General features: G+C 33.3%; 2 pseudogenes; both read left to right on the top strand.

Moving 5' to 3' along the window:
* Positions 1-7,312: 7,312 nt before the first annotated feature.
* LOC141492281 (protein DBF4 homolog A-like) lies at positions 7,313-13,159 on the top strand (annotated as a pseudogene).
* Positions 13,160-13,329: 170 nt separating this feature from the next.
* Positions 13,330-13,959, top strand: LOC141491920 (CDC42 small effector protein 1 pseudogene; annotated as a pseudogene).
* The last annotated feature ends 1,903 nt before the right edge of the window (positions 13,960-15,862 follow it).

Below are 15,862 nucleotides of genomic sequence, written 5' to 3'. Positions count from 1 at the left end.
TTTGTGCTGTCTGCAGTGGAGAGTGACATCTGTATCCAGATAAAGAACTGTGGAGTTTGAACAAAGTTCAAGGACTATTCCCTTTAATTTAGGGGGAAAAAACCATGTATCTTATTGTCTGATATTGTTATCTCTTAGACTTTTTGTCTCTTCCTTAAGGATAAGATTTCTCTCTCATCACACTCAATTTGGATCAATGTACAACACAGAAGCAAAGTAAAGACTGACAGATTGCTTTCTGTGGGGGGGGAGTAAGATTGGGGGAAAAATTGTATAACTCAAATAATATCTTTAATTAAAAATATAAACCCATGTGGCACACTGAATGTCTCCTGAATTGGTCTCATCACACATATTTGGTAAATAATAAAATATCTAGGAGTTCAAATGAATGAATATACCCATATAGGCTATTTATCTTTAACATTGCATTCCCTCACCTTCCCACATCTTCTAAGATCTCATAGTATAGTTTAGAATTTGGTTTTCTTGGGATATACAAGAAAATCTATCAGTTATACATTTAAGTTCTTAAGTTCATAGCTAAGCTATGAAATTTTAATATTTCAAATCCTTTTATATTCTTTTCTAATGTCTGGATAAATGACATTTATTGTATTAGAATAAAAAGGAGAAAAACCTTCACCATTTTTGACTACTGATGTGATAGCCTTGCCAATTTTACTTAATGAAGAGATAATGAGATAAAGCATAATAGCCTTTTTGAAAGAATAGACATAGGAAGTTTTCAATAATGTAACATTTCAATTGTATTCTGTTCAAACAATTTTTATCTTTTGTGATGCCAAAATATGTATTTCAAAGTCTATTTTCTTTTATTTTGCAAACAAAAAAAGGTTTGTAAAATATTTCAGAATCCTGTATTTTTATCTTATGATTTCCTTTGCTACAGAACACAACAAAATAATATTTTTATATCTTGGAAAATATAATTTAATTCTTGCATAGCAAATATGAAACTTTGGTATATTTTAATATACTTTAGCAAGTATTGCCTGTCTTCCTTTTGAATATCCTCTGCATCTTTCCATATCCATGTTCCATAGCTTTAATGAATCGCTTCATTAAAGCCACTGGGCAGTGACTTTGACTACTCAACAAAGAAGAGGAAAACATTTTTTTAATCATCTATTATGTGCCAAGTTCTGTTTTACATACTTGACATATAGTATAACTTCCCAGGGAGGGAGAAAGTGATATTTTACAATTAAAGAAATTGAGAAAGACAGAGTTTAAGTGACTTGCCTAGAGTAATATAGTAAGTTTTTGAGGCTGAATTTCAGCCTCAAATTGACTCTAGACCCTTTGAAGTCTATCCACTTTGCTACCATCTACACCTATAGAGAAGACAGTTTAAAGAATACTATTCATCCCAGTTGATAAATGGTCAAAAGATATGAACAGACAGTTTTCAAATGAAGAAATTAAAGCTATATATAAGAATATGAAAAAATGCTCAAAATCATTACTGATTAGAAAATGCAATAGGTATCATCTCACACCTATTAGATTGACCAAGATAAGAAAAAGGGAAAATGATCAATGTTAGAGAAGGTATGGGAGGACTGGGACATTGTTGCATTGCTGGTGTAGTTGGGAAAAGATGCAACCTTTCTGGAGAGCAATATGGAACGATGCCCAAAGAGCAATAAAATTGCTCATAAGCTTTGAGCCCACAATTCCAGTTCTAGGTCTATGTCCGTAAGAATTCGTTTTAATTTTTTCAGTGATGAAACCAATTTAAAATTGTTTTCATTATAAAGATTTTATTCAGAAGAAATTATTTTTAAAAGGAAAAGTCCTACATGTTCCAAAATATTCATAGCAGCTCTTTTTGTAGTGGCAAAGAATTGAAAATTGAGGGGATGCCCATCAATTGGGGAATGGCTAAACAAATTACTGAATACTATTGTTCTATAAGAAATCCTAAATTGTCAGACTCTAGAGAAGCATGGAATGACTTATGGGATCTGATGCAGAGCTCAGAGAGTAGAGCAAAGAGAACAATGTAAACATCAACAACAACACTGTGAATTGAATAATCTTGATGGAAGCAGCTCCTTTTAGTAGTCCAGAGAGCTAGGACAAATGTATTAGACTGACTATGGACTATATATTATACCCATCCAGTAGAAGCAAAACAAAAGAGACAAAAAAACAAGTTTTCAGAAACTGCTGAACACTTTGTATGGATAGGCTAGGTGGCACAGTGGATAGAGCACCAGCCCTGGAGTCAGGATTACCTGAGTTCAAATCTAGCCTCAGACACTTAATAATTACCTAGTTGTGTGGCCTTGGGTAAGCCACTTAACCACATTGGCTTGTAAAAAATACTTCTTATATATTTCTTTCCCTTAATGCTAATTCCTCATACTGAAAATTACTGATCTGTAAATATGTTCAACAAAATAAGTATGTATAATGCTAACTGACTATTCACCACTGAGGGGAGGGGGATGGGAAGGGAAGGTAGACAGAAATTTGTAACTTAAAAATATATATGTGCATATGGATGAAAATAAATAAATGAATTTAATAAAAATAATATTTTATGTGTTCAATACTCCCACAAATATTTAGCCTCAATCTAAATTCAGAAGTAACAAGGTAAGGAGAAAAATATTGTCTTCATAGGCCCTTCCTTCTTTCTAAGTATTGAAGAAATGGGGTCAATGGAAAATGGAAGAGGCAGAGAATGATTTTGTCAACAATATCCTCTATTATTGTGGCAAATATATATATATATATATATATATATATATATATATATAAATATATATATATATATATATATATATATATATATATCCCAAAATGGTTTATATTGTTTGTTATCAATAACCAGAAGGGGCTGAAACAAAGTGGTATCTGTGGTTATAAAACCTTGAATGAAAGTGAATGAAAAAATTCATAATTTAGATTATATATAATTCTAAAACATTATGCACTAGTAAAATCAGTAGAATTAGAAGCATATCAGTTAAATATGGGAAAGGCAGCAAAATTTTCTGAGATATACATATATATATATATATGTATGCAAGATAGACAGATATAAATTGTAAGAAATATGAAAGAATCCAAAAAATTGTCAAATGATATAAAGAGGTAGTTCTTAAGGAAAACCACAATAGAATGGAGGAAAATGATTAAATCAGGAATAACAAAAATTCTAATCAGAATAATTCTAAAGTCCCACCTTACATCTCTCCAAATTTCAAAGATGATAAGGGGAAAAAAAACGATCATTGCTAGAGGATGTCAAAAATTACGGATGCATTCTTGTTCAATCTGAAAAGAGGAGCAACAGTAATAGAAACTAGGCATACTCTTTGATTCATTGATAATACAATTCAAAAAAAGAAAAGAAAAAAGAAAAGAAATCACATTTACAAAAATATAATAAAGCTTTTGATTGTGGAAAACAATTATAAACAAAGTAGCTTCTCTACAGTTAAGTAACAGCTAAACAAATTGTTCAGGAGAGCATAATGAATATCACTGTACTGTAAGAAATAATAGAAGTGATTGATTTTGCACCACCTATGATTTATATGAACTCTGAGAAGATGGGGTGGGTGGAGTGAACAGAAGCAAAATTGTATAAATGATTACAACATTATAAAATAAAAATTTGAAGGACTAAAAATCCCTGATCAATGCAATGGCAAATCATAACTCCAAAATACTGATGATAAATAGTTCTTCCCATTTCTCAAAATAGAGAAGGCAACCAACATACTTTCAGATGTAGTCCATATATTGATTTATTTTACTTTAGTGCATTTTTGTAGAAGAGGCTTACTTATTCCATATTATTTTTTATTGGAAAGAGAATAAGGAAGAGAGTATATACTGATAGTGAAACCACAAAAAAAAAGAAAATGAACATAAGATTAACATTATGTATATAACTCTTCTCAGACAAGAAAAAAGGAGCATGGCTATAAACAATAGAAATAAGCTCATCATTTGTTCTTTTCCTTCAATGCACAAGTAGCAATAATCACTTATTTGGTGACTTAAGAGTATGAAGTCAAAACAATGGAGTGCAGAAAGCACTCAAATGAACACAACATTCCCCTTTAAACAATTTTAAAATAAAATCTCAAAATCCAGTTCTGGGAAGGGAGAACTAACGGTTGATCAAAGTGAGACATCACAAGACAAATTAAGATGTTAGAAAGAACTATTATGTGGGGTGGAGTTTAGCCTAGAGCCAAACAGAAGTAACAGCAACTTCAATAGCTCTCAAACCTAATGATACAGATAGCTGAATTAACTGGTCAAAAAGAGATAATAAGAGAACCCTGTGCTATCATTGGAATCAAGGCCAGACATTGTTTGAAAGCTTATTGCCTATAACCACTCATGGGTTCAAAGGAAAAGATATACACTTTTGGTCAAAAAGGGAATGGAAGACTTGAGGTTAAGGGATAAGGATCCGTGAAGGATAATATCACTTCCAATTGCTAGGGTTCAGTGAAGCTGAGCAACAGAATCATTTTTAATTCAAAGGAGCAGGAACCCAGAAAAGCAACATAAGTTGCATGCAGTCCAAGAAGCTAGAGGTCATTCTTAAAAAAGGACCAGAGCATGGAAGAGGAGAGCAGTGACTTGTACCTCTGCTTCAGATCACACCAACTAGAAATTATCAAAAACTTTTATATTACCAGAACTAACTTGGAAAATTGCATGTGAAAAATTCTAAAGTTTGAGGAAATGCTTCTTCTTACACAGGTTGCTGAGTTAAGAGCTAAATTTTAAAATTAAGTTCAAAGCAAAGAAGTTGGTTAGGAAATTATGTAAATAACATAAAAAGAGTCTGATTATAAAAAGTTGTGGTGACCAGAAAGATCAAAACATGAACTGAGGAAGACAATGAAATAAAAACTACAGGCAAAACTTAAAATAAAAAAATAAAAAAATATGAATTTGCACAAACTCAATAAAACTTCCTTGAATAGGTTGAAATGATTTTTGAAAATGAAATTAAAGTGGAATAAGAAAAAATAGGTAAAGAAAGATAATTAAGAATTAGATAAAAGACAAAGATACTAAAGAAAATAATTTAAAAAACAGAATTGACCAAACGTGGAAGGGTAAAAAAAAATATACCAATAAAATGGCTCTTTACAAAGAGATACAATAGCTCAATGAAAAAAGTAATTTCTCAAATATTGAAATTCAGAAAATTGAAACTCATGATTCCATGAGTCAAAAACAATAAAATAAAGTCAAAAGAAAGAAAAATAGACATAATATGAACTATCTCACTGGAAAAACAAGTAACCTGGAAAGAACTTGGAAAAGAGATAATTATTTTTCTACTTAAAAGCCATCATCAAGGAAAGAACCTAGAAGGCATATTTCAAGAACTGTTAAGAAAACTATTCTGATATCCTAGAACTAAAACGTAAAGGAGAAATTGAAAGAATCCACCAATCACCACCTGAAAGAAATCTCAAAATGAAAACTTTCATGAGGATCATAACCAAATTCTCAAGTTCTCAGATCAAAGATAAAATAATTCAAGCAGTCAGAAAGAAATCAGTCAAATACCATGGATTCACAGTCAGAGTCACATAAGATTTAACAGCCACTAAGTTAAAAGAAGAGAGCTTCAAATATAATATTCTAGAAGGCAAAGAACTGAGATCACATAACTCATCTAGCAAAGCTGGGTATAAATCTTCAAGGAAAAAATAAACATTAATGAAGTAGAGAACTTTTTTGCATTCCTGATGAAAAGGCCAAAGATGAATAGAAAATTTGACTTTGAAGCACAAGAATAAAAAGAAGCGTATAAAGATAATTTTGAAAAAGAAATTATAAAGCAGCCAATAAAGCTAAACTGTTTACCTTCCAACATGGGTTAATGGTACATATAACTAAGAACATTATCATTATCAGGTAGTTAGAAGGATTCTAAATAGAAAGAGGAGGTGGGAATGAATTGATGATTTGGATATGATGTTTAAGAAATAAGTAAAAAAGATGATTCCCCTGGAAGAAGATGAATGGCAGAAATTATCTCACATAAAGGAGGAATCCAGTGAGAGAAAATGGTGAGGCAGTAAGCAATGTTTGAACCCCATTCATATCTAAATTCTTTCAAAGACAGAAATATATACAGCAGAGAATGGATTAGATACCAGAATCCAACAGCATGTTATTTATAAGAAACACCCTTGATTTGGAGAAAATGAGGTACTAGAATCAATTCTGCTTCAGCTTAAGTAAAAAAAATAGCAGAGGAAGCAATCACGATCTCAAGAAAAGAAAAAAGAAACCAAATCTAAATGGACAAGCAGGGAAGATATATCAAGCTAAACAGAATCAGAAATATATCAGTACAAATTTCATATGCACAAAAGACATAGAATCTTTTTCAGGTAAAAATGAAATATAAATTGCATTCTATAAATGTCTCTAAAAGCACGAATTAATGAATAATTAGAAGCTAAATAATCTGAATGAGCAGATTAAAGAACAAAGCATAGGAAACAATCAATATCATTAAAGAGAATGACAAGACAACATTTGAAAATAAAAAACACAACATTCAAAAATAAGAACTTAGGGGGAAAATTACATCTCAATATTGGAAAACACCTAAGCAAAATTTGCTATATCTATAAAAAAATCAAGAAAAGTATATGGTCATTTAAATAGTTGCAGAAAGTCTTTGGCAAAATACAATACTGTTTCTAGTTAAAACACCAGAAATCAAAGAAATAAATGGAGGCTTTAATAATCTAAAACCAAGAGCAAGATTTATCTATAATAAGAATTAAATGTGAAGGCTTCAAAATAAAATGAGGGGTGAATCAAGGATATTCATTATCACCACTGTTATTTCAAATTCTTCTAGACATTTTAGTCATAAAATTATAAGAATAAAAAAAAGAAAATGAAGAAATAAAAATAACCAAGAGAAAAAATATCACTCTTTACACATCATATGATGGTGTACTTAAAAGAAACCTAGAGAATCAAATAAAAAACAACTTGAAACAATAATTTCCCAAATGTATAGGATATAAAATCAACTCACAGGAATCATTAGCATTTCTAACCAAACTTATATTACCAATAAAACCTAGGAACAAGAGTTAGAGAAATTGCCTTTAAAATAACTGCACATGCCCGGAAAAGGAGATATCTGACTAGGCCGGGTCCCTTCCAGTGCTGGCAGGTGACCAAGCTGGAGCAGCGGCTGGGCTCACAGAAGCTGACCCCAGCATGTGGAGTGTGAGGCAGCAATCGGTAACAAAGGCCATCACCCAGCATGTGGTATACAAAAAAAAAAAAAAAAAGAGAGAAAAATAGACCATCTTTGAAAATTGTGAAATGATAACAAATCAGAAAAGCCTAAATATAAGCCACTTTGGAGAAAAGTCTTTTATCTTGATTTGTCATCTATTGCGATCTTTGAAAGACTGGAAAAGAACCACAAGGAACTAGGAGGGAGAGTCAAACAATTTCTCAGCAAAGATATATTATCTAATTTCAAATAAAAAGGAAGAAAAATATGCTCAGATTTATTTCTCTTGTCCCAAGTTCAGAATCAACATATTCAGTAGGAAATTCTCCACCTCATCCAAGTTTTGATGGAATTTAAGACTCCAGATCCAGTATATATGAGCAGAGGAAAATTATTAGTTGAAAAAGTTATCAAGAAACATGAATTCATCCCTTCAAATAGTATGCTATCAAATGCTTTATCCTGGGGAATTAAAATTCTCCATATTGATGAGATTAAATATTATATTGAACAAAAGAAAAAATTTTATCTGATCAAGAATTCAAGCACATCCCTAAAAGAGGTGTCCTCTGAGCCACCCTGGCACAGAAGAGCTATTTTTATTCCCATTCTACAGAGGAGAAACCGAGGCAAACAGGTGAAGTGAGAGGGGAAAAGGGTATTCAAAAAACAAAAACTGGAAGACTCAAAAAGTCCCTTGTAAAGATGGAAAATTCAAGCCATCATGACAGACCATTTTGCCTGCAGCTGTCCAAAGTATTACTTATAAACTATTCCATTCCTAAACCCTTCAGTTCTTTTGATTTGGATAAAACCCCAAGTCTGCAGAAACAAACATAAGCTAAACAAAGGAACAGAATTGGTGTTGAAGCAGGGAGAAAGGCATGACCCTCTGGTACAAAGCCCCCCCCCCAAGAGAATAAGAAGACCAGCTATTGCAAATGATGCTCCCAGAAGTACAAGGCGCTCTAGGCCCATCTTCTAAGTGAATGACACAGAAACTTTGCACAAAGTATACAATATCAAGTTGTTGATGATATCATATCCAAGTTGGTGTATGACTTTGTAAGAATACAAAAGCAATATATCCAGAAGAATAAAAGGCAGTATTGGATCTTTCCCCCCCCATCACTGTAAATATTTTTTAAAAGAATGGACCTGAAAAACAACAGGAATTGCATTGTACTTCCCCAAATGATCCTCAGGGAAATACTACCAAACAGGTAATAAAACAGGATTTCCAAAATCAAGAAAGTGGTAATCCTTCAAAGAAGATTACCTTCAGTTCAGATCCCATGGTTTCATTTGCCTCTTGTAATTCTTACAACTCAACAAGCAAATTTGAAGAACATTTTGATTGTAGAAAGCCTTTATAGTCAATCCAGTTAAAAAGAATAACAAGCTGGGTTTTGTACAACTACCTCTGAATAAAGATATGCAGTATCTGACATTAAAGGCACTATAAATTAAAAAGACTTAGAAGTATCCAAAACAGGATGCTGCCCATATATCCTCGAGGCATCTTTCCCTGGTTCTGATTTTGATGAAACAGACAAAAATGTGTCTCAACTAAAAGGAAAGTCAGATAGTACACTTTTCCTGATAACCATAGGAAAAAAAGGCACTAGGTTCCCCCACGGTTCGAGTCCTAGAGTCATTAACAATGCTCTAGGACAAACTACCAGTCAAGCCAAGATAATATTTCATAGTACTCCAGGTGAAAAACTCAAAGAAGTGGATATTGAAAATACAGACAGTTTACCTTCAGGGAAGTTACACCGAAAAGTAAAAGTAGTATTTGAAAGAAACAGAAAAAATAAGAAGAATGTCAAATTACATTTCAAGAACAAAACAGAATTAACCACCTCAGAAGAAAAAAACAGTATTTATAGATCACCAGTGCATTCTTTAGGGAATGATGTCAGACCAATGAATTTAGTTCTGAGATTTTGGGTTGCGGCTATTCTGAAAGCCATGGTTCATGTGATGTTTTAGAGGTTTGGGAGGAAGAAAATTAGAAATTTGTTGTCCATGTTGATTTTAGAGGAGTTTTTTTTCCTAATTGTATTTTTCACAAATGGTGAGGATTCTATTACTGAAAAAAAATATATATATATATATATGTATGTATGTATAAATTCTTGTTTTATTGTTTGTGTCAACTGTGTATTTTAATAACCAAATATAAATATTAAGAATAAAAATGATCATTAGTATTTTTTTAAAATGAAGTGTTGTTTTTATATAAGTAAACGCAACAGAAGCTAGGGTGTCTGCTACTCTTGCATATTGTATGCATAATTTCTAAATAAATTTTTTTCTGAATGATCTGTTAAATACAAACATGCACTGCAAGGAAAATGACTTACACCAGAAAGGGAATTTTGAGAGACATAGATTCCATTTAAAAGCTTTGTGTCAATTTTGAATGTTACAATTAAATTTTTTAAATATAAGATATGGGAAAATGCATAGCACTGAAAACTAACCTATCATGATAAAAGGAAAATGTTTATAAATTACAATGTTCAGATGCATGAGTGCCGCCTTCAGAGCTATGCTTGATAGATTTGAACAGTATTCTAAGGTATGTCATGGTGATTTGTCCTTTGAATTTTCTGATGAACTGAATATTTGCAATTACAATTTTAAAAATGCTCCTTAATGGATTTTAAAAGATAACTGCACACAACATTAAATATAATAGTCTATCTACCAAGACAAACTCAGGCCTCCTCTAAAATCCAGTAAATGTGGAAGTTGAAGAAAGGGAAGAGGAAAAACATGGACAAAAAGTTTCTTATTTTCTTCCTCCCAAACCTCTAAATCATCACATGAACCATGGCTTTCAGAATAGCCGCAACCCAAAAACTCAGAACTATCTATACTAGTCTGAAATAATTCTAATAAAGACTGTATTGATGAGTTACAAATACTGTTTTTTTTTTTCTTTTTGAAGTGGTTAATTCTGTTATGTTCTTTAAATGTAATTTGACATCCTTCTTCTGGTTTCTTTTTCTGTTTCTTCCAATAGGCAATTATGAAACACTTTTCACACAAATAGCAGCAGATATAAAGAACTGGAGAAATGTTAACTAATTGTAGGTATGTCAGGAGAATAGGGATAGCTAGGTGGAGCAGTGAGTAGGATACTGGACTTTGAAACAAATTCACTCATCTTCATTAGTTCAAATCTAGACTTAAATCTGATACTTAGCTGTGTGACTGGGCAAGTTACTTAAACATGTTTGATTAAATTGCTCATCTGTAAAGTGAACTGGTGAAGAAAATTGCAAACCATTACAGTATGTCTGCCAAGAAATCCCCCAAATGGGGCCCAACTAAAATGACTGCATAACAATAGAAAAGTTGAGGTCAATATAAAAATGACAATTATACTTAAATAAATTTACTTATTTCATACAATACTAATCAAAATAACAAATAATTGTTTTATAGAACTAGAATAAAGTAACATTAAAATTCATTTGGAAAAATCAAAGGTCAATAAAATAGCCTAACATCTAATCAGATTTCAAACTATATAATGAAGTTGTAATCATCAAAACTCTCTTTTACTGGCTAAGAAAAAGAGTGACAGAAAATGGAATAACTTACCTATACCATACATAGTAGAAAATGATAATAGAAATTTTGAGTTTGATAATCCCAAAGATACAAGATTCTGGTGTAAGAAGTGAATATTTGATAAAAATGGTCAGGAAAAATGGAAAGCAGTTGAGCAGAATTATGTATAGGTCAAAATATCAAACCAAGATAAGGTCAAATTGGATAAATGATTTAGAAATGAAGGATTATTAGGCATAAATTAGGGGATTATGGAAAATATATATATAAATTAGATATATTGATAAAGGATGTGCTTATTATCAAATAAAATAAATAAAGAAGATCACAGAAAGTAAAACAGATAATTTTCATTACATGAAAATTAACAAAAGTTTCATAGAAGTAAAACTAATGGAATCAAATTTAGAAACTATGAAGAAACTGAGAGAGGAGGCATTTTACAGCAAATTTCTCTTAAACTATGACAATTATATGGGGAATTGGGTCTAGTATATAACAAAAAATAAGAGCCATTGCCCAGTTGATAAATGGTTAAAGGATAGAAACAGTTTTTAAAAGAAGAAATCAAAACTATGAATTATTATATAAAAATGTTTCTAATCACTACTTATAAATGTCAACCTAAAAACAAAACAAAACAAAAACCTATGAGTATTATGTCTCATTTATCATATTGGTTATCATTAAAGAAAAAGAAAATGATATATGCTGAAAGAAATGTGGAAAAATCGTCATACTAATTAACTGTTGTATAGTTGTGAATTTGTTCAACCATTCTGAAAACAATTTGGGATTTACTCCCAAAGATTTCCAAACCTATGTATACTCTTTTACCCAGAAGGCAACTATATCTGTTTCCCAAAGAGTTCAAATAAAGAGAAAAGAACATACTTGCATTACAATATTTATAGCAGTTCTTTTTGTTGTAGTAAACAATTGTAATTGATAGAATGTCCATCAATTGTCCCACTATCCAAAATGAGGCCTGCAGTGAGATTTTATGTGGTCAACTGTGGGTTAACCCATAGTTTTCATAAAAGGAACCAAGCTATGGCAGAGTTATCACTTAAATAATAAATCAAAATGGATTGTCTATTGTTTCAATAAAAGTTTTTAAAAGTAAGGTTAGACATTCCTGAATTAGGCAATGACTGGACAAGTTGTGATATATGATGGTAATGTAATATTATTGTGCTATAACACATAATGAGCAGGATCCTTTCAGAAAAACCTAGGAAGACTGATATGAATTCATGCAACATTACATGAAGCAGAAGCAAAGGAACATTATACATGGAAAAAGTAATTTTTTAAAGATTATCAAATGATAAAGAGATACTCTGATGGAGACAATAATCAAAAAGAATTCCAAAGGACCAATTGGCAAAAAATTACTATTTCTTCAGAAAGACAACTAGTGAACTCTGAATCAAGATTGAAGCATATTTAAAGCAACAGTAACAAAAAAAAATTTTGTATTATGTTTGGTGTTTTCTTTCAAAACGTGGCTAATACAGAAATATCTTTGCACGACTTTGCATGTAAAATTAATATTAAATTGCTTGCTTTCTCAAGGATTAGGGAGAGTGGAAAGAGATTCTGAAACCCAAAATTTATTTAATGTTTATCAAATTTTTATTGAGGAGGAAATATTTAGCAAAAATTTTACAAAATAAATATTTTTAAAATAGAAAATAATCACTCATTTTATTTATTTAGTAATACATAACCACGTACTGCATATATGTTGGATGTTGAAAAATAAAAATTTGTTTTTGCTTATATAATAATTATTTATAGGGAGAAAAAGCACAGGGAACAATGCCTGTAAAAATTCTAAGAGAATTTGGGAAAAATCATTAAAATATAAATTTCGTTTTTGACCTTCCGGAAAGAACACAGGCGGGGTGGGCCTGGGAGGGCCCCGGGGCAGGGGCAGCCTCCTCCCGGGCCCCGGCCCCGGCCCCGGCCCCGGCCCCGGCCCCAGCGTGCACTCCCCAGTCTGTCCAGGGTGGGAGCTGCGGCCCGGCTGCGGACCGCGGGTTTCCCAAGGCAGTGGCTGCCCTTTCCGCCGCGGGCCGGCCCCACCTCTCGCCAGGCCCGCCCTCGGCTCCCCCGCACCGCCGGAGACAGAGCCTCCCTGCCCGGCAGGCAGGACCGGGGCCGGAGCCGCGGAGTCGCGGAGCCCGCAGACGTGCAGCCCGGAGAGGCAGGTCTCCACGTTTTGAGGAAAATACAACTTTCTGCCCCGTCCGTTCTACTCTTCTCCCTCCTTCGTAGTCCCCCGTGGTCTGAGGCACTGACTGGTGGAAGGCTCATAGGATCCTCCCTTCCCTAGTTCACCTGACTCATTACAATGATCAATCCCCAGTGGAAAATAAGGAGGGAAAGGGGGTCTCCAAGGAAAGAGGACCAAGGGACCAGAAAAGGAGCCCTCTGGGACCTCGGGCAGGGGGACAGAATTGCAACCATCAGGGAACATGAGTGAGTTTTGGCACAAACTGAGCTGCTGCGTGGTAGAGAAACCCCAGCCGCAGAAGAAGAGAAGGCAGATTGACAGGACCATGATTGGAGAACCAATGAATTTTGTTCATGTAACTCACATTGGCTCTGGAGAGATGGGGGCTGGAGATGGACTATCCATGACAGGTGCTGTACAAGAGCAAATGAGATCCAAGGGAAATCGAGACAGGTCGTGGAGCAGCTCCAGGGGCTTATAGCTCTAAGGGAGATGGTTTTGCCATCTTGGAGTCCCCAATCCTGTGCTCAGCTAAGAAGAAATGCTGCCCCTTCCTCAACCAATGACCCCAGGACCCTCCCCTCTGTCTTCCCTACCTATCAGTGTCTACAAGGGCTTGGAAGACTGGACTCCCCACTATACCATCCTGGTCAAGCCCCTCCTGGAGATGGGGTCAAGGCAGCAGGACTGACCAAAGTGACCACTGGCTAGCCAGCTCTAGCCTTGGATACCCAACTGACCTGAGATAGGAGCTCTTACACTCACCCCTGGAAGGAATCTGGGGTAACATCTATGCTCCTTAATGATGGTCTGGGCCCTGGGCTGCTCTTCAACTTGGATCCCTAACTTAGAAATCCTCTTCTTGGGGTAGATGGGTCGCATTGGCAAAGTCGTCAGCTTTGTTGATGGCTTCCTACGTTCACAGCCTCTCCAGCTCCCTTCCTGGACTTGAAGCAAAATTCAGGCAAGGGACTGGGGAAGACAACCATCTACTTCTCTCATCTTTCCCTTTGGACTCTAGCTCCTCAGCTCGCATTTCAGCATCTATCTCTGAAAACCTAGGGCCTTTTAACCCTGGTTTCTATAGCATTAGTAAGTTCCCACCAATTATCTTTTCTCCCTCCCCTACTTTTTTTTATTTAAAGAGTTAATTTAAAAAAAAAAAAATATATATATATATATATATATATAAATTTCAAGAAAAACAATTCAAAGTAAAATATATCTTGTTTGCAAAGAAAGCATAACTATTAAAACAATAAAGAAACTATTTTTGAAAATCTCTAGAAAGGCAATATTTCCTTTCAAGAAAGATTAAATAGTTCCTTAATGAACTGCTCTTGTACTCTTATCAGCAAACAACATTTTTCCAATAAAATGTATTGGTTAAAAATTATAGCTTTATGGCTCTTTTGAATGACAACAAACCAAGCATTTCTGTAGAACTTCACATTATTATCCACCAAAGATGGTTTCCTGAGATTCAAAATTTTACTTAGCACATACCACAAAAATAAGTGCTAGAGAGTGACTTGACCAAAGTCATCAAATTTTTACTAAACATGAAGCAATCAGAGTAGAATACTTTTATTCTGTTTCCTAGTTCAGTGACATCTACATCTATGTGCATGTTTTCTAAAGGTCTTATTCATCCTCAGAAATCTTCCTACATGAAATATTATAGCTGTTAATGTCCCTATGAAATTAATTAAAGTTCTAGAAAGTAGAATGCTATATAGCCTATATCAGATTACTTTCTGTCTTGGAGATGGGGGAGGGAAAGGTCAGGTCCATTGCCTCAAGGGCCTCTATTTTAAAAATTATTCTTCCTACTTCCTAACAGTTATATTGTTTTTGTATTTCTCTTCGGTACCTTTCCCCATCTTTCTTTGTCCTTCTCTAGCTTGCTTATATGTGTTTTCTTCTAGCATCATATTATAAATTCCTTTTTGGGTGGGGCTATCTTATTTTTATTTGAATCTCCAGCATTTAACACATAACATAGTGTCTACCTTAGTATAATTGCTTAGTAAAGGTTTATCAGGTGTATAAATACATGAGTGTAAGTATTTGAATCTATATATGTATGTGTTTAAACCTATGTATATAAGCAATAAAACTCCCATCTTTATTATTTGATATAATGTTGATATATATATATATATATGTGTGTGTGTGTGTATATATATACATATATACTAATTATAAGGGATCCATAACTAAATAATGCTTATATATCTATTCAAATTTTTTATTTGATATCTATATCACAATAAATTGGAACCAATTATAAATACCTACATAATAATCACATAATTACACACATTAACCATACAGATATACTGTGACTGAATTGTTAGAAGGCAAATGCTTTTAAAAAGTCAATTGGCATTGCTTCTAATTCACGCCAAATGTTTCCCCAAAATTGCCACCTTTTTTCTCAAATATGTATCATAAACATGATCTTATTTAAGATAAAGTGCTCTAAAAATCACTATAAATAATAGCAATAATATTGAACTTGAAAAAAATATTTCTAAACTGACCTGCCAAATAGGAAGGTGTCCTAGATTATCTTTGAATGGTGTCTTTGTTCAAAAGTGTAGCAAATAAAATTCTTTGTTTTTTATTGTAGTTTTATTTTTTAATTAACAAGCTTTTATTCTCTCTCCTCAAAACTGAAAAGGAAAAAAATAAAGCTACTTGTTAACACATGGATGGATAGGTTAATAGGTAGATCTATA

Source organism: Macrotis lagotis, chromosome 6 (assembly GCF_037893015.1).
Source record: "Macrotis lagotis isolate mMagLag1 chromosome 6, bilby.v1.9.chrom.fasta, whole genome shotgun sequence".
Classification (NCBI taxonomy): Eukaryota; Metazoa; Chordata; class Mammalia; order Peramelemorphia; family Peramelidae; genus Macrotis; species Macrotis lagotis.
Note: the sequence above shows the minus strand (reverse complement) of the source record. Positions and strands in the feature narration are given on the sequence as shown.